Consider the following 20440-nt stretch of genomic DNA (forward strand, 5'->3'; position numbering starts at 1 on the left):
CCAGGAATTTACAGGAACTGGAGGCTTTTTGCCAAGCTGAGTGGGCAGCTTTACTATCTGAGAAAATAAAGAACCGCATCCACAACAACCAAAAAAGACTTCAAGCTGTCATTGATGTTAGAGGGGGCAATACACGGTATTAATAAATGGGGTATGTAAACTTTTGATCAGGGTCATTTGGCTTTTTTCTGACGACTCGACCATGCAGCCCATTTTTCTTCCAAGTGCCTCCTTATTGTGCATCTCAAAACAGCCACACCGCTAGTTTTTAGAGAGTCCAGTATTTCAGCTGATGTTATTTGTGGGTATTTCTTTGCATCCCAAACAATTTTCCTGGCATTTGTCACAGGTCACAGGTGATGATGTTACCTTTAGTAGCCATTCAAACCCATTTGTGTCAACTTCTGTGCATGTTGTCAGGCCCAAATCTCCAGGGTATGTAAACTTTTGATCAGGGTCATTTGAATGTTTTGGGTGGTCATTATGATTTAAAAAGAGAAAACACAGTAGTTTGAAAATAAATGGCTTCACCCAACCACTAACAATGAGTGGAGGAAAAGATTTGGTGTTATCATTCATGTTCTCTGAAAAAAGGTCAAGAAAGCAAAAATTCTGCCGGTTTATGTAAACTTTTGAGTACAACTGTATATTCTTGAAAATAGGAGTCAGTATCATAGTAGTTATATTATTGCACATAGGAGCAGTATTACAGTAGTTATATTCTTGTATAGATGAGGCAATATTATAGTAGTTATATTCTTGTACACGGGAGACATTCTTATAGTAGTTATATTCTTGTACATAGGGGCAGTATTATAATAATTATATTCTTGTACATAGGAGCAGTATTATAGTAGTTACTGTATATTCTTGTACATAGGGGGCAGTATTATAGTAGTTATATTCTTATACATAGGAGCAGTATTATAGTAGTTATATTCTTATACATAGGAGCAGTATTATAGTAGTTATATTCTTGTACATAGGGGCAGTATTATAGTAGTTATATTCTTGTACATAGGGGCAGTATTATAGTAGTTATATTCTTGTACATAGGGGCAGTATTATAGTAGTTACTGTATATTCTTGTACATAGGGGGCAGTATTATAGTAGTTATAGTCTTGTACATAGGAGCAGTATTATAGTAGTTATATTCTTATACATAGGAGCAGTATTATAGTAGTTATATTCTTGTACATAGGGGCAGTATTATAGTAGTTATATTCTTGTACATAGGGGCAGTATTATAGTAGTTATATTCTTGTACATAGGGGCAGTATTATAGTAGTTATATTCTTGTACATAGGGGCAGTATTATAGTAGTTATATTCTTATACATAGGAGCAGTATTATAGTAGTTATATTCTTGTACATAGGGAGCAGTATTATAGTAGTTATAGTCTTGTACATAGGAGCAGTATTATAGTAGTTATATTCTTATACATAGGAGCAGTATTATAGTAGTTATATTCTTGTACATAGGGGCAGTATTATAGTAGTTATATTCTTGTACATAGGGGCAGTATTATAGTAGTTATATTCTTATACATAGGGGCAGTATTATAGTAGTTATATTCTTGTACATAGGGAGCAGTATTATAGTAGTTATAGTCTTGTACATAGGAGCAGTATTATAGTAGTTATATTCTTATACATAGGAGCAGTATTATAGTAGTTATATTCTTGTACATAGGGGCAGTATTATAGTAGTTATATTCTTGTACATAGGGGCAGTATTATAGTAGTTATATTCTTGTACATAGGGGCAGTATTATAGTAGTTATATTCTTGTACATAGGGGCAGTATTATAGTAGTTATATTCTTATACATAGGAGCAGTATTATAGTAGTTATATTCTTGTACATAGGGGCAGTATTATAGTAGTTACAGTATATACTCGAGTATAAGCCGACCCGAGTATAAGCCGACCCCCCTAATTTTGCCACAAAAAAACTGGGAAAACTTAATGACTCAAGTATAAGCCTAGGGTGGGAAATGCAGCAGCTACCGGTAAATGTCAAAAGTAAAGATAGATACCAATAAAAGTAAAAGTAACTGAGACATCAGTAGGTTAAGTGTTTTTGAATATCCATATTGAATCAGGAGCCCCATATAATGCTCCATAAAGTTTATGATGGCCCCATAAGATGCTCCATATTAAAATATTCCCCATATAATCCTGCATAAAGGTTAATAATGGCCCCATAAGATGCTCCATAGACACATTTGCCCAAGTTAATGCTGCACAAATGTTGATTATGGCCCCATAAGATGCTCCATAAAGATATTTGCCCCATATAATGCTGCACAAACCTTGATTATGGCCCCATAAGATACTCCATACAGACATTTGCACCATACAATGCTGCACAAACGTTAATTATGGCCCCATAAGATGCTCCATAAAGATATTTGCCCCATATAGTGCTGCACAAACGTTATGTCCCCATAAGATGCTCTATACAGACACTTGCCCCATTTGCTGTTGCTTCGATAAAAAAAAAAAATCACATACTCACCTCTCGTCGCTCAGGCCCCGGCACTTTCAATATTCACCTGACTTCATTCCGGCGTCGCTCCGTCTTCAGCGTCTTCTGCACTGACGTTCAGGCAGAGGGCTCGCACTACGTCATCGCGTCCTCTGACCTGACTGTCACTGCAGAAGATTCTGGGCAAAGTCCCAGAATTAGCACATCTAATAGATGCGCCTTTTCTGGGGTGGCTGCAGGCTGCTATTTTTAGACTGAGGGGGCAATGTCTATGGCCCCTTACCAGTCTGAGAATACCAAGTCGCCAGCTGTTTGCCTTAGCTTGGCTGGTTGTCAAAAATGAGAGGGCTCCCTCACCATTTTTTTAAATTATTTTGAGCAGCTGTCAGTTTTGCCTGCGCTGGTTATCAAAAATAGAAGAGACACCACTTCTTTTTTTTAATTTATTTATTTATTTATAGCACAGGTGGCGGCTGGTGAATACTCCCATCAGCGGCACCTGCTCTCGCTGTTATCAGTGACTTCGGGGTAGGAAATCCAACTCTCTAACTGGTGGTAGTGATCTTACCGCCGATGAGAGCTGCCAGTGTTTCTTGCCCTGGCATGCACATGACGGCATGGGAAACACCCGCTATTTGGGGTGCCAAATCCGAAAAATAACCTGGAATTGCTGGAGAAGTTCGTGTACGGGGTCCGTGCACGAACACTAGGTGTTCGGTACGGACCCCGAACTTTACTTTTCGGGATCGCCCATTTCTAGTAGTTGTATTTTTTTGTTTGCTTTAAATTGTATCTTATATCCTGTAGTTAGAACAGAATTTCACATAAACATTTAAAGGGCCACTGTCACCCCTCCAGCCGTTATAAACTAAAAGAGCCACCTTGTGCAGCAGTAATGCTGCATTCTAACAAAGTGGCTCTTTTAGTTTTTGGTTCAAGTATTCCGAAAATAAAGCGCTTTGAAACTTAGCCAAAATACCTGTCTCTAGCCAGGGAGGCGGGTCCTCACTCCCCAGCTTCAACCACTACTCTGCCATCACTCCAATCTTCAGCGGCTTTCGGCGCCACCCACTCCGCTCTGTTTTCTCTTCAAAACCGGCGCCTGCGCTGTGTGTAAGCTCTGGCCGTGTGACGTCCCAGCCAGGCTTGCAGACTGCGCCTGTGCAGGCATTGCGGCCACCCACCTTGGGAATCCCAGCCCCGCAGTGTGTTATGCAGAGTGCGGGGCTAGGATTCCTGGGCATGCGCACTGCGTGTGTCAGCCTGTCACCCAGGTCCCCCGCCTTACAGCGTCTGTATATACAGCTTTCCCAGTGATTGCTAGGAGGATGCACGATCAGCTGTATATACAGACGCTGTAAGGCGGGGGACCTGGGTGACAGGCTGACACACGCAGTGCGCATGCCCAGGAATCCTAGCCCCGCACTGTGCATAATGCATAACACACTGCGGGGCTGGGATTCCCAAGGTGGGTGGCCGCAATGCCGGCACCGGCGCAGTCTGCAAGCCTGGCTGGGACGTCACACGGCCAGAGCTTACACACAGCGCAGGCGCCGGTTTTGAAGAGAAAACAGCGCGGAGGGGGAGGCGCCGAAAGCCGCTGAAGATTGGAGTGACGGCAGAGTCGCCTATAGAGAATGAATGGTGTGGAAGCATCAGCATTTGGTCCCAGCATTGTGTCCCACCATCATATGGATACTGGATGAATTGAAAACTTGAATCAAATCCCTTCAGGAGAAAGGTCCATATGGATTTTTTAAAATAATTTAAACCAGATATTGATGCACATTTTAATTTCAGCTGTTTATATTTTCAGATGGTAGATCATTGTTTTATTTTCTGTACATGATTAATAGGCGACCATCTTAACTGAGCTGTAGGTAAAAACATTTAGAGAAATCCTTTACAGCAGCTACAAGAGGAACTGGAGCCAGTACACTGGAAATAACTCTGTGAGTTCAATGGAAAGGTTGTGGTCATACTCTAAGTCCTGTGCAAAGGTCAATGTACAGGAAGGGGAGGAGGTGAGCTGTGCTATCACATATTGTAAGTGGTAGATCCTGTGTTATCTACTGTATATAGAGGTGTTATCAGTCATTGTACAGGAGGAGGAGGTGAGCTGTGACATCACCTATTGTGTATGGTGGATCCTGTGTTATCTACTGTATATAGAGGTGATATCAGTCATTGTACAGGAGGAGGAGGTGAGCTGTGACATCACCTATTGTGAATGGCGGATCCTGTGTTATCTACTGTATACTGTATAGAGATGCTATCAGTCATTGTACAGGAGGAGGAGGTGAGCAGTGACATCACCTATTGTGAATGGCGGATCCTGTGTTATCTACTGTATACTGTATAGAGATGCTATCAGTCATTGTACAGGAGGAGGAGGTGAGCAGTGACATCACCTATTGTGAATGGTGGATCCTGTGTTATCTACTGTATATAGAGGTGTTATCAGTCATTGTACAGGAGGAGGAGGTGAGCTGTGACATCACCTATTGTGAATGGCGGATCCTGTGTTATCTACTGTATACTGTATAGAGATGCTATCAGTCATTGTACAGGAGGAGGTGAGCAGTGACATCATCTATTGTGAATGGTGGATCCTGTGTTATCTACTGTATATAGAGGTGTTATCAGTCATTGTACAGGAGGAGGTGAGCTGTGACATCACCTATTGTGAATGGTGGATCCTGTGTTATCTACTGTATATAGAGGTGTTATCAGCCATTGTACAGGAGGAGGAGGTGAGCTGTGACATCACCTATTGTGAATGGCGGATCCTGTGTTATCTACTGTATATAGAGGTGTTATCAGCCATTGTACAGGAGGAGGAGGTGAGCTGTGACATCACCTATTGTGAATGGCGGATCCTGTGTTATCTACTGTATATAGAGGTGTTATCAGCCATTGTACAGGAGGAGGAGGTGAACTGTGATATCACCTATTGTGAATGGTGGATCCTGTGTTATCTACTGTATATAGATGTGTTATCAGTCATTGTACAGGAGGAGGAGGTGAGCAGTGACATCACCTATTGTGAATGGTGGATCCTGTGTTATCTACTGTATATAGAGGTGTTATCAGTCATTGTACAGGAGGAGGTGAGCTGTGACATCACCTATTGTGAAAGGTGGATCCTGTGTTATCTACTGTATATAGAGGTGTTATCAGTCATTGTACAGGAGGAGGAGGTGAGCTGTTACATCACCTATTGTGAATGGCGGATCCTGTGTTATCTACTGTATACTGTATAGAGATGCTATCAGTCATTGTACAGGAGGAGGTGAGCAGTGACATCACCTATTGTGAATGGTGGATCCTGTGTTATCTACTGTATATAGATGTGTTATCAGTCATTGTACAGGAGGAGGTGAGCAGTGACATCACCTATTGTGAATGGTGGATCCTGTGTTATCTACTGTATATAGAGGTGTTATCAGTCATTGTACAGGAGGAGGTGAGCTGTGACATCACCTATTGTGAATGGTGGATCCTGTGTTATCTACTGTATATAGAGGTGTTATCAGTCATTGTACAGGAGGAGGAGGTGAGCAGTGACATCACCTATTGTGAATGGTGGATCCTGTGTTATCTACTGTATATAGAGGTGTTATCAGTCATTGTACAGGAGGAGGTGAGCAGTGACATCACCTATTGTGAATGGTGGATCCTGTGTTATCTACTGTATATAGAGGTGTTATCAGTTATTGTACAGGAGGAGAAGGTGAGCTGTGACATCACCTATTGTGAATGGTGAATCCTGTGTTATCTACTGTATATAGAGGTGGTATCAGTCATTGTACAGGAGGAGGAGGTGAGCTGTGACATCACCTATTGTGAATGGTGGATCCTGTGTTATCTACTGTATATAGAGGTGTTATCACTCATTGTACAGGAGGAGAAGGTGAGCTGTGACATCACCTATTGTGAATGATGGATCCTGTGTTATCTACTGTATATAGAGATGTTATCAGTCATTATACGGGAGGAGGAGGTGAGCTGTGACATCACCTATAGTGAATGCGTTACCTATACACAAGTATACACACGTGGTCAAAATTGTTGGTAGCCCTCGTTTAATGACAGAAAAACCCACAATGGTCACAGAAATAACTTGAATCTGACAAAAGTAATATAAAATAAAAGATCTATGACAACGAACAAATGAACGTCAGACATTGCTTTTCAACGATGCTTCTACAGAATTTAAAAAAAAAAACCCTCAGGAAATAGGCCTGGACAGAAATGATGGTTCCCTTAACTTAACATTTTGTTGCACGACCTTTTGAGGCGATCCCTGTAATCTAACGATTCCTGTAACTGTCAATGAGACTTCTGCACCTCTCAAAAGGTATTTTGGCCGCTCCTCAAGAGCAAACTGCTCCAGTTGTCTCGTGTTTGAAGGTTGCCTTTTCCAGACGTCATGCTTCAGCTCTTTCCAAAGATGCTCAGTAGGATTTAGGTCAGGGCTCATAGAAGGCCACTTAAGAATAGTCCAATGTTTTCCTCTTAGCCATTCTTGGTTGTTTTTACCTGTGTGTTTTGGGTCATTATCCTGTTGCAAGACCCATGACCTGCGACTGAGACCAAGCTTTCTGACACTGGGCAGCACATTTCTCTCTAGAATCCCTTGATAGTCTTGAGATGTCATTGCACCCTGCACAGATTCTAGACACCCTGTGTCAGATGCAGCCAAACAGCCCCAGAACATAACAGCTTCCTCCATGTTTCACAGTAGGGACAGTGTTCTTTTCTTGATATGCTTAATTTTTCCTTCTGTGAACATAGAGCTGATGTGCCTTGCCAAAAAGTTCCATTTTTGTCTCATCTGTCCATAGGACATTCTCCCAGAAGCTTTGTGGCTTGTCAAAATGTAGTTTGGCAAATTCCAGTCTGGCTTTTTTTTTTTTTTTTCAACAATGGTGTCCTCCTTGGTCGTCTCCCATGAAGTCCACTTTGGCTCATACAATGACGGATGGTGCGATCTGACACTGATGTTCCTTGAGCTTGAAGTTCACCTTTAATCTGTTTAGAAGTTTTTCTGGGCTCTTTTTTTACCATTCGTATCCGTCTCTTTGATTTGTCATCAATTTTCCTCCTGCGGCCACATCCAGAGAGGTTAGCTACAGACCCATAGATCTTAAATTTCTGAAATAATATGTGTAACTGTAGTCAGTGACTACAGGAACATCAAGCTGCTTGGAGATGGTCTCATAACTTTACCTTTAATATGTTTGTCTAGAATTTTCTTTCTAATCTCCTGAGACAAGTCTTTCCTTCGCTTCCTCTGGTCCATGTTTAGTGTGATACACACCATGTCACCAAACAGCACAGTGAGGATCTGTAGCCCTATATACAGGCCACTCACTGATTCCAGGATTGTAGACCCCTGTGATGCTAGTTAGTGGACACACCGCAATTTAACATGTCCCTTTTGACACATTATTTTCAGGAGTTTCATCATTTCTGTCCAGGCCTATTTCATAAGTTTTTTTTTTTTTTATTCTGTGGAAGTGTAAGGGGGACGAGGAGACAGCAGGTACCTACGTGCCGGGTCCAGAACTAGAGAGGCTGCATCCACTGTTCCCGGGGGGGAAGCGTTAGTAAGGCAAACCTTCCACTGCTGCCTGAGGGAAGCGCTGGTGAGGAGCACCTTCCTGCTGACCGAGGGGGGCAGAGAAAGAGGAAAAAGAAGCGCGCGCAGCAGAGCAATTTGGCACGAACTAAGGGCAGCGCACATCATGTAAGCGGTGCGTTGCACTCCCCGTCCCGACACAGAGTACCGGTGCTGCGACAGGTAGTGCTGCAGCAGAAGGACAGGTGAGAAGCAATGAGCCCAGCAGCAATCAAGAGATAGGGACCGCTGCAGAGGGTGCAGAGTCAGGGGTGCGCAGCAGCAGCCAGGAAGAGAAGTGCTCCGTCCCGGGAGCATCAGCATCACACAGGCCTGCGTCCGTACAGCAGCCCCACCGGGACCAGAGAGTGAGAGGGACGAGCAGTGTGTGCCCGATGGCTTATCAGGAGAAAGGCGCCGCACGCCAAGTGTCCGTGAGTACTGCACACGTGCCTGTAACAACTCTGCTGGCATCACGGCATGGCCTCACATCTCTCACACTATCTTACCCACTGCTCCAGGCCATGATGTGGTTTCTGTTTTATGCCAGCTCCATGTTCTGTGTCTCTGCTCTCTGCATGCTTCATGGCTTTGTGTATAGGGGGGCGGCGCCTGAACTCTCTGGTTCTTATAGCAATCAGGTGCATCTGTCCAATCTGTTCCTGACCAATTACCAAGAGGCCTCCAGTATTTAGTGCAGCTCCACCCAGTGTTCTGGTCCTGTGCAATGTGTTAGCTCAGTTAGTGTTTAGCTTCTGAGTTTGCCAGGCCTTGCTGTGAGTTACTCCCTCTCTGGAGGCTTTTCTCTGTATTTTTGCCTTGGTCTTGTTGTCCGCCCTCCAGGAGGCAGAATGTCCTGGTCCCTGTGTCTTTGTCCTTGTGTCTTGTTCCATTGCCTTGTCTGTACTTAGTCTTATCTCTGTCTCCTTGTCTGTGGCTTCCTTCCCTGCTGTGTCTTTCCTTGTGTTCTCAGTCTGCTTTCACTCTGCACTCTTGCAGCTCTGTACCTTTGTGGCTTTTACCTCTGATCCGCACTCCTGTGGTTCTGCTCCGTTCTTCTCTGCTCCGCTCCCGTTGCTGTAAGAATCTCTTTCTGCAGCTCCTCTCCGCATTCCTTGCGGTTCTGCTCCGTTCTTCTCTGCTCCGCTCCCGTTGCTGTAAGAATCTCTTTCTGCAGCTCCTCTCCGCATTCCTTGCGGTTCTGCTCCGTTCATCTCTGCTCCGCTCCCGTTGCTGTAAGAATCTCTTGCTGCAGCTCTTCTCCACATTCCTTGTGGTTCTGCTCTGCTTTGCTTTTATTGCTGCGCTATCTCTAGCTGCTCTACCTTTCCTATCCGCAGCCTTGCGGTTCTCTTCCTGTGTGAACAGGTCTCAACTTGTTCCTTCATTCTCCCTTCCTTCTGGTTTATTTCCATACCTACATCTCCTGTGTGAACAGGTCCTACCCGTTCCTTCATATTTCATATCCGTTCCCGCACCACCTGTGTGAACAGGTCCCTACCTGTTCCTCCTAACTACATATCCGTACCTGCACCTCTAGTGTGAACAGGTCCCTACCTGTTCCTTCTTACACCACATCAACCAGTCCTGTGTTCTCTGCCGTGCCTGCCAATCCAGTGTTCCTGCCAATCCCGTGTTCCTGCCAGTCCTACCGTTCCTGCCGTGCCTTCCAGTCCTGTATTTCCTGCCGTCCCTGCCAGTCCTGTGTTCCTGCCAGCCCTGTGTTCTCTGCCGTGTCTCTGCCAGCCCTGTGTTCCCTGCCGTGTCTCTGCCAGCCCTGTGATCTCTGCTGTGTCTCTGCCAGCCCTGTCTCAGCCGTGCCAGCCTACTCGTCTGAGTTTCAGCCGTGCTCTTCTGCCAGTCCTGCCTGATGCCCGCACCAATCCTGGTATTCCTGTCTCCCAAGTGGGATCAGCAGCCACAGCCAGACACCGCCCTGGAGTAGCACCTGGCAGCTGCCTGCTGCACAAGCCTGACCTCACCATCAGGGGCTCCAGTGAAAACCCAGGCAGCTGTCATAGTCACGCCCCTTCCAGGGTAGTCTGGTTTGTGGCACAGTGGGGCCACAAACCCCCCGAGCTCACGCCTACCAGTCAGGGCGTGAGCGTGACAGTTTGCACAGGCCATGGCCTCCGCTGTATCCCATGTCCTACCGCTCGCAGAACATGATGAACTTTTTTCTTGCCCGTATGAGCAACCTGAAAAATTTGTTCCACCAAGGGTGGTTCAGATTGAAGAGACCTCTGACCCAATTATAGTCTCTAATGCTCTCTTCAAGCAACTTCAGGCCTATGAGGAGGAGCACTACCCAGCTGACCCACCTATGTTCTATGGGAATCCTGAAGAATGCCAGGGGTTCCTGAAACAGTGCTTACGCTACATCCTGCAGAATGCAGCTTGTTTTCCCTCTGACTGGGTCAAGGTGGGTTACATCATGTCCTACCTGGCCGAAGATGCTCTAATATGGATAACTCCCCTCTGGGAAGCAGGGGATCCTATCGTCATGAACCTAGGGGCCTTCCTGGTGGCCTTCCGTAGAGTCTTTGACAAGCCTCGTCCTGCTACTCCTGTGAAGTCTTCCCCATCTAGATCCGAGAGGCGCTCCAGACGAGCGAAACCCGTGAAGAAACCCCCACGTCAAGCCATGACCGTTTGTGACCCTCCAGTTCCTCTACCCGTTAATGCAGCTACCCGTGTGAAGCCTAAGAAGGTTGATGAGAGTGGGCTGGCAAAGCAGCAGCCCGAAATCAGCCATAAGAAGGGCATGCAATGTCGCTGCTGTTGTGAGGAACACCTAGATGGCCTCAGTCCAGGGGATGTAAAGCTCCAAAGCCCTGGGCCAGTAGGAGAGGCTGCCCCTGGCGAGAGTACTTCCTCTCCATCTAAGTTAATGACTGTTTCACTGCCTTCCGGGAGCTTTGGTGTGTTTAAGCCGCCTATCATACGGAGTCGGTGTATGGTCTCCGTTTTACAGCTCCAGAACCCGGTGTGGGCGTTGCCTGATAATAGCCGAGCCCTGCTAAAGAGCAGTCTAGTCCTGCAAGGACAACTACAGCTCCAAGTTGGAGCCTTATATACGAAGAAGTTTGTTTTCCGTATGCTGTCTGTTATGCCCATGGGTCATTCTGAGCCAAGGACTCTACCGCCCGCTCTGGTCAAAAGTTCCAGTAAAGTGCTTCGTTTGAACTTACCCAGTCTTGAGAAGTGTCTGGTTCCCATGCATCAAAGACACTCAGCAGTGACATCTTCTTCCGCTGGTCTGCTAGTCGAGGAGTCAAGGTGTGCTGACGTCACCGAAGATGGGGAAACGGTGAGGATGTCTCCACACATCTCCAGCGACTATACCAGTAAACAGTTAGTCGTCAAGTCAAGGTGTGCTAATGTCACCGAAGATGGGAAAGCGGTGACGATCTCTCCTCACATCTCCTACGACTCTACTTGTAATCCGTTCCTGGGAACATCCCTGCCGTTTGGACGATTTCTTCTGGATAACGGGCAGAAGATGGTTCCTATGTTTATACGTTCAGCGTCCTTGTGGCCGGCTGGTGAAGACTTCAAAACAGAAGTTTGTTCACCTCAATTTTTCTCTGACCCGGTGGAGCTGATGCTCTCCACACTCTTCTCTAATGACTTTTCCTGTATTCAGTACTCCAGAACATCTCTGCTACCTGAAAGTTTGTCTCTGGATATCGGGCAGAAGGTGTATCCTGTGAGTATTCCTTCGGCTTCCATGTGGCCGGCTGGTGAAGATAACAAGTCGGTAGCTTCCAAGTCCCTGCTTCTTGTCTACCCTGAGGAAATGGTCCAGTCCATTGAGAAAGCTAACCCCATTGGGTACAATGAGACTTTGCTATCCAAGATTTCTGATGAAGCTAACCCTGCAGAGCACAAAGAGACTTTGTTTTCTGAGATTCCTGGTGGCCCGCCTGCCTTATTCTACTCTGAAGATGTCATGTTGGCCAGGACTATGTGTGCTCCTATCCTTCTTCTACAAGTTATTCTGGCGGGCTTGAAGAAGAGGGGCCGTAAAGGGGGGGGTACTGTAACAACTCTGCTGGCATCACGGCATGGCCTCACATCTCTCACACTATCTTACCCACTGCTCCAGGCCATGATGTGGTTTCTGTTTTATGCCAGCTCCATGTTCTGTGTCTCTGCTCTCTGCATACTTCATGGCTTTGTGTATAGGGGGGCGGCGCCTGAATTCTCTGGTTCTTATAGCAATCAGGTGCATCTGTCTAATCGGTTCCTGACCAATTACCAAGAGGCCTCCAGTATATAGTGCAGCTCCACCCAGTGTTCTGGTCCTGTGCAATGTGTTAGCTCAGTTAGTGTTTAGCTTCTGAGTTTGCCAGGCCTTGCTGTGAGTTACTCCCTCTCTGGAGGCTTTTCTCTGTATTTTTGCCTTGGTCTTGTTGTCCGCCCTCCAGGAGGCAGAATATCCTGGTCCCTGTGTCTTTGTCCTTGTGTCTTGTTCCATTGCCTTGTCTGTACTTAGTCTTATCTCTGTCTCCTTGTCTGTGGCTTCCTTCCCTGCTGTGTCTTTCCTTGTGTTCTCAGTCTGCTTTCACTCTGCACTCTTGCAGCTCTGCCTGCTCTGTACCTTTGTGGCTTTTACCTCTGATCCGCACTCCTGCGGTTCTGCTCCGTTCTTCTCTGCTCCGCTCCCGTTGCTGTAAGAATCTCTTTCTGCAGCTCCTCTCCGCATTCCTTGCGGTTCTGCTCCGTTCTTCTCTGCTCCGCTCCCGTTGCTGTAAGAATCTTTCTGCAGCTCCTCTCTGCATTCCTTGCGGTTCTGCTCCGTTCTTCTCTGCTCCGCTCCCGTTGCTGTAAGATCTCTTTCTGCAGCTCCCCTCCGCATTCCTTGCGGTTCTGCTCCGTTCATCTCTGCTCCGCTCCCGTTGCTGTAAGGATCTCTTTCTGCAGCTCCTCTCCGCATTCCTTGCGGTTCTGCTCCATTCATCTCTGCTCCGCTCCCATTGCTGTAAGAATCTTTCTGCAGCTCCTCTCCGCATTCCTTGCGGTTCTGCTCCGTTCATCTCTGCTCCGCTCCCGTTGCTGTAAGAATCTCTTGCTGCAGCTCTTCTCCACATTCCTTGTGGTTCTGCTCTGCTTTGCTTTTATTGCTGCGCTATCTCTAGCTGCTCTACTTTTCCTATCCGCAGCCTTGCGGTTCTCTTCCTGTGTGAACAGGTCTCAACCTGTTCCTTCATTCTCCCTTCCTTGTGGTTTATTTCCATACCTACATCTCCTGTGTGAACAGGTCCTACCCGTTCCTTCATATTTCATATCCGTTCCCGCACCACCTGTGTGAACAGGTCCCTACCTGTTCCTCCTAACTACATATCCGTACCTGCACCTCTAGTGTGAACAGGTCCCTACCTGTTCCTTCTTACACCACATCAACCAGTCCTGTGTTCTCTGCCGTGCCTGCCAATCCAGTGTTCCTGCCAATCCCGTGTTCCTGCCAGTCCTACCGTTCCTGCCGTGCCTTCCAGTCCTGTATTTCCTGCCGTCCCTGCCAGTCCTGTGTTCCTGCCAGCCCTGTGTTCTCTGCCGTGTCTCTGACAGCCCTGTGTTCCCTGCCGTGTCTCTGCCAGCCCTGTGATCTCTGCTGTGTCTCTGCCAGCCCTGTCTCAGCCGTGCCAGCCTACTCGTCTGAGTTTCAGCCGTGCTCTTCTGCCAGTCCTGCCTGATGCCCGCACCAATCCTGGTATTCCTGTCTCCCAAGTGGGATCAGCAGCCACAGCCAGACACCGCCCTGGAGTAGCACCTGGCAGCTGCCTGCTGCACAAGCCTGACCTCACCATCAGAGGCTCCAGTGAAAACCCAGGCAGCTGTCATAGTCACGCCCCTTCCAGGGTAGTCTGGTTTGTGGCACAGTGGGGCCACAAACCCCCCGAGCTCACGCCTACCAGTCAGGGCGTGAGCGTGACAGTGCCACATAAGAGGGACCGCATACAAGACTGACTCTTGTGCCCTGACTTTGATATTTGCCCAGACACTTGTGACCTGACTTCACCTGGAATAAAGTTGCAGAGCCACGTTGGGCTCGTACAGTATTGTGGCTCGTACCCTTGTCAGCCATGACAGTTTATGGACTAGGCCCAGTGGAAGGTACCGGAGACCGACCACTGCCACCAGAAGACGGGTCATTGATGCCCACAGGACTTTTCTGGAAAAGACACAGCGCCAACCGTTGCCGGCGCCATTGAGTTCTCAGCAGGAGTTACAGTTGGCGGAACTCCTGACACAAGCGCTTCACAAGAACTGCCGTTATCTGAACCGTCGATCTTCTACTTACAATATCCTTTGCCATCTAAACTGTTGAATCCCCTGTTTAACCCGTTACCTCCCAACATCCTTTTCCCCATTATACTGTTTAACCTTTTACCTCCCTGCGTGGAGTATTCCCCTTTTATTAATCTTGTTAACCCTTGCTCTGCCTCCTGTCCTTCACCGCATCCCGCAACCTGCTTACAGAAGCGTGGTTGAAAAGCAATGTCTGACTTTCATTTGTTCATTTTTATAGATCTTTTATTTATTATTACATTTGTCAGATTCAAGTTATTTCTGTGACCCTTGTGGGTTCTTCTGTCATTAAACGAGGGGTACCAACAATTTTGACCACGTGTGTATGTTATACCTTTAATTGTAAACCTGGCTGTGATGATAATGAGATGACTGCGGAGAGGTGATCTCTACAGATCATGACGTGTCAGTCTATCTTTATTATGGGGCTCAGTGGGCAGAGTGAAAACTGCAAGTTTTCAAGATCTTAAAGCCGCTTGTAAAATACCACCAAAAATTCTTGAAAAATATGTTTACCATAAAAAATAGATATAAACAACAGTTCATTTTTCTGTGTGTCTAAGGGGCAGGTGTTTTAGTAACATCATGGCAGTATTATAGGAATATTCTATGAGATGGAAGCAATGTTCACCTGCGGCAGTCGGGGAACGCTGGGATTCTTTTTCTACAGCCTGAATATTGAGCATCGTCACAACATGAGTAATGTAGCCTGTTCATTCACAAATACGTAAAAAATCAAGGCTGCCGCTGCTGCGTGGTGATCGGTGAGAGCCAGTGACAACTCCATGAAAGGAGTTTTGATTTCCAGAACTTTGGCGGAGAATAAAGGCAAAAAGCCAAAGCAGAATTCCATCTGTGTGGCTGCAATTTCGTCACTGGGTCCCCTCCTTTGTGCAGGATGTGGGTGGAGAAGACGGGGCTCCCGGTGTTATGGAGATAAACTTAATCTGTTCCCTCACGTGGGTGTCTGTATGGTAGATACAAGCAGAAGGCGAGGAAACTTGCTGGCAGCGCGACAGCCCCTAACGCATGAATTTCAAGTGTTTCACAGAAGCGAAAAGGAAAAAAAAAACGAAAAACGTTTAGATTGTAGATTTTGAGAGGCTGTGACGAGGCCGAGTCCTCGCAGTCACTGACTGATGACTGTCTTCAGATGAGGAGACAGCCTGACTGTCCCCCGGCGGCTCTTAATAAAAGGAGGAGATTGGGCGCAAAGCGACTGATGGGGAAACTTTAGGCCGGGGTCACGCGAACATATATTCTCTCATCCGTGAGAAACTTGTATCCAACATATCAGTCCAGGAGAAAGCCATGGGAATGATCTCTCTGTTGGTGCTTCTTAAAAGGATGTCCCCTTTTAGAAAAGAAAACTGTTCTTTACTCCCCCTCCCCGGGTCCAGCGCTGAGTCTGTTTGTGTCCGTTATTGTCTGCAGAACTGACGTCACTTCAGCATGGCCATCCGAGCAGTGAGCTCAGCGGCTCGTGCTGTCTACACAGGCGGAGCGCAGTCAGCGCTGGATGTCAGCGCTGCAGACTATAACAGACACCAAGAGCAGCAGCGGAGACTCAGCGCTGGACCTGGGGAAGATGAAAAACACAAATTATTTAGGGGTAGGGTCAGGGAGCTTCCATGTAGTAAAAATTGGATCCGACTGATGCTCGAGTTAATGAATCCACAGGTGGGTGCTGGTCTCGCTGGTGAACACAACCAAAGTGTGTATCGGCACACCATCTGGGTAAAATGCAAAAAAAATTATTTAGCCATATTTAAGCAATGTTAAAGGATTAAAAAAAACACCTGACGCATTTGGGGTCACTTTCAGGTCGGGAGAGCCGCCAGCCAGTCCGAGCATTGCCTTCCGATCTCCGTCCAATTTATAGGTCTATCTGACTGTGCCCTATGAAAAAGCAATCAATATAAAAGCCCTGTCCTATCTCTTTAAAACAGTCTTACTAATACTTTCTGAAAAATGCTTTGTTAGGTTGGCAGTTATTGTTCTCATTCATATGCATTAAAGGCACTAAAATGTATGTGTTATGCTTGGTACAGGGCTATAAATGGAGGAGCCTGACACACAGTTGCAAGGATCAGCTGAGCAATAATCCTGTGTCATGCCCTGTCCCCCCAGGCACCGCACCAGGCATCACACACAGTTTTGCCCGGAGCGTTCATGTAAATTTGGGAAGTATTGGTAATTCATGGTTCACTTGACTTGTATTTATTTTGCTTCATCTAAACTTGCGGTTTTAGAACATGAAAGTTACCAGACTGTTAAACAAGGTGTGTCTATTTATTTGTCAGCTCGGGCTCGAAATGAAACACAATTATGGCATTGTTCCTACTATGACAGCATGCCTAACTCATGTTGCTTCCTGGCTCAGGTCCTCATTGCAGTGGAGTATAATTAATGGTAATTAATACCGTGTGTATGTATTATGCGAATGTGATTGCATAATGATAAGAGGAGCTAACCAAATCTGAGCAATTAAGGAATTTATTATAATTAATAAAGGGAACCAGTCCTCTGAGAATGACCTATTATTTATGACTGTTTTATGATTTACATAATTTATTCATTTGTTTGTGTTTTTTCTTTTTGGTTGATTTTCTTTCATTGTTTTAAATAAATTCTGAAATTTGCAGTTTTCACACTCTTTAGAGAGACCCTACTGTCATGCCAGTAACTTGGACACCTTCTCGGCGCAGGCCTACTCACTGTGTTCACCGCTCTGCTGCTCCCGGTGGCAGGCCATCTTGCTAAACTGCCTCTTACAGCACTGCTGCATCCTCATGTGGCTGGAGGGTCTTCACCTGGCTATAGGGAGGAGCCGCCGGACTCTGCAGGAATCTAACCCTTTGTGTCTTGCAGAGTTTTGCTTCCCTGGCCTTTCCCTTGCCAGCAGGGGATATATTAGGCAACGCCTCTCTCCTCACCTTGCCTGTACTTAGGTTCCTAGTTTCAGGTTCCTAGGTTCCATCTCTAGTAATCTGTCAAGGTGCATGTTTGTTTTGACTCTCATGTTACTGACCTGGCTTGGTCACTCATTTTGTCTGACGTCTCCGCTCCTGACCCCGACTTCATATTCTAATTCTGCGCTGTACTCCCTGACCTTGAACTGTCTGATCACATCTCTGTCTTTGCCCTCGGCACTTTGTGTTTTACCTCTGACCCTTCGGTCAGCTGCTGCAGGGACTCAACTGGAGTGGCATCTGGTGACTACCCAAAGGGTCCAAGCCTATCCTCACCATCAGAGGCCCTAGTTAAGACCAGGTAGTCACTTAAAGGGAACCTATCACCCCGTTTTTTTCGGTATGAGATAAAAATACTGTTAAATATGGCCTGAGCTGTGCATTACAATAGTGTAGTTTGTGGACCCCGATTCCCCACCTATGCTGCCGAAATACGTTACCAAAGTAGTCATTTTCGCCTGTCAATCAGGCTGGTCAGGTCGGATGGGTGTGGCTTCTTCCCCCAGATATTGCGTAGTTTTCCGTTGGTGGCGTAGTGGTGTGCGCATGTCCAACGTCCCCAATCCTGCACGGGGGGGTGAAAATAGCAGCGATGTCCGTTATTCCATTGGTGGTCGGTGGGCGCGGCCATCTTCCTTTGGCCGCGCGTGCGCAGAAGCGGCGCTCTGCTGGCCGCGGCTTCAGGAAAATGGCCGCGGGATGCCGCGCGTGCGCAGATGGAGATCGCGGCGGCCATTTTCCTGAAGCCGCGGCCAGCAGAGCGCCGCTTCTGCGCACGCGCGGCCAAAGGAAGATGGCCGCGCCCACCGACCACCAATGGAATAACGGACATCGCTGCTATTTTCACCCCCCCGTGCAGGATTGGGGACGTTGGACATGCGCACACCACTACGCCACCAACGGAAAACTACGCAATATCTGGGGGAAGAAGCCACGCCCATCCGACCTGACCAGCCTGATTGACAGGCGAAAATGACTACTTTGGTAACGTATTTCGGCAGCATAGGTGGGGAATCGGGGTCCACAAACTACACTATTGTAATGCACAGCTCAGGCCCTATTTAACAGTATTTTTATCTCATACCGAAAAAAACGGGGTGATAGGTTCCCTTTAATTACACTCCTCCAGGGTAAGCCTGGCTAGTGGCGCAGTGTGCCCACACCCATCATCGACACACCTACAATGGGCTAAAACTTGCATACACTGATGATAATGAGATCACTGCTGACCCTGTCCTAAAAGGGTTGGATTAAAATGAAATGTAACCCCTATAATATAAGGCAGGTAACTCAGGGTATGGTAACAGGTCATCTTCCCCTCCTGTTTCCCTTTCGCAACACAATGTACACTGCAAAATCACAGAGCATGCTCACTAAAAAGTCACAGAGCATGCTCACTAAAAAGTCACAGAGCATGCTCACTAAAAGGTCACAGAGCATGCTCACTAAAAAGTCACAGAGCATGCTCACTAAAAAGTCACAGAGCATGCTCACTAAAAAGTCACAGAGCATGCTCACTAAAAGGTCACAGAGCATGCTCCCTAAAAAGTCACAGAGCATGCTCCCTAAAAAGTCACAGAGCATGCTCACTAAAAAGTCACAGCACATGCTCACTAAAAAGTCACAGAGCATTCTCACTTCCTTCTTTCCACAGAATACACATTCAGGATGGAACTGAATATTGGACTCTGTTTTGAGTTCCACATTGCTAAATTTGAAGAAAAAAGCCATGCAGAAGAGCTTGAAATGGTTTACTGCCTTAAAGGGAACCTGTTTTTTTCCGTTATTCAATATATTATTTATTAAAATAAATGTTGTCAATCAAGAAATCGACTAGTCTTTGAAAAAAACAAAAAGAACAAGCCCTGTTTGACAGCCGCAACACTGGCAGGGACCCCCTAGCAAACAGGCCATCCCTGCATGTGTTGTGGCTGCGAGACATGCAGTCGCGGTGATTCGAGCATCTTTTTCAAGCACCCCAAAAATACTTGATTAGGACACGAGCATGCTCATATAACACCTTGTTCTGTTAGCCTTGGATGAAGCTTCCAGATGCCATCTATAGACATTCGCTTCTGACATTAGATCTGGATGTTTATGGATATTACATTTATACCGAGTGTGATGACAGATCACCATCACCATTGCCTCATTTCCCTTAGGAGGTTATTACGATAATTCCCTGTTTGGAATAACAAGGATTTATAGGTCTTATGCAGCTTAGATCAAAAACCCTGCATTTCATTACCAATGTGCAATGAAGAGAAGACAAATCTTAAAGGCAACTTGACAGCTGCCTCTAACATCCCAAACTGCACCCCCTGATGAATCAAAGTCTGGCTCTGCATATCAGACAGGTATATCTTACCCTTCAGAGAAGACATATGTGACTATGGGACCATGTGGCTTGGGGACGAGTCCCAGAATCAGGTTCCCGAAGGCTTCTCCTGGCACCGTTCACATTGAGTGACAGGCTTCTGGCTCTATACTCAGGGAGAGACCTATCACTCAAGGGGAGTAGGGTGGGGAAAATCCACCGGGGACCCACCTCTTGGACTAGTCACCCGTTATTCATAGTAAGACATACATTGCTGAAATAAAAGGGCAGGTGTCTTATTCATGCTGCCCGAACCAGCTGATTCATTTTAAGGGCTTGCTCACGTATGAGAGAATTGTATCACAGGTGTGGAGAAGACTGAGAACTTAATTTCTCCATCTTCTCCGCTCTCTGCGTCCGCGGATGTCGGACTGCAGTTAGATGACATCTGAGTGCAGTCCAATGTTTCACATGCACCCATAGACTTTAATGGATGCGCGTGATCTGATTTGTGAAGCTACTCGCAGCATGCTTCGATGTTTGCAATGTATTAATATGTATGTGGTTTTATTATGTATTATGTGTTTTCTGCTCCTTGGGTTGTTAATTCTAGTCCATTCTCCTAAAAGCAGAAATTCAAACATCTGTAAGGAAGCCACATTTTAGAGTGAATATTTATGGTCCTGAAATTCCTTCTGAATCTGGTACACAATTGGTCAAAATCA

Source organism: Ranitomeya variabilis, chromosome 4 (genome assembly GCF_051348905.1).
Source record: "Ranitomeya variabilis isolate aRanVar5 chromosome 4, aRanVar5.hap1, whole genome shotgun sequence".
NCBI classification, from domain to species: Eukaryota; Metazoa; Chordata; class Amphibia; order Anura; family Dendrobatidae; genus Ranitomeya; species Ranitomeya variabilis.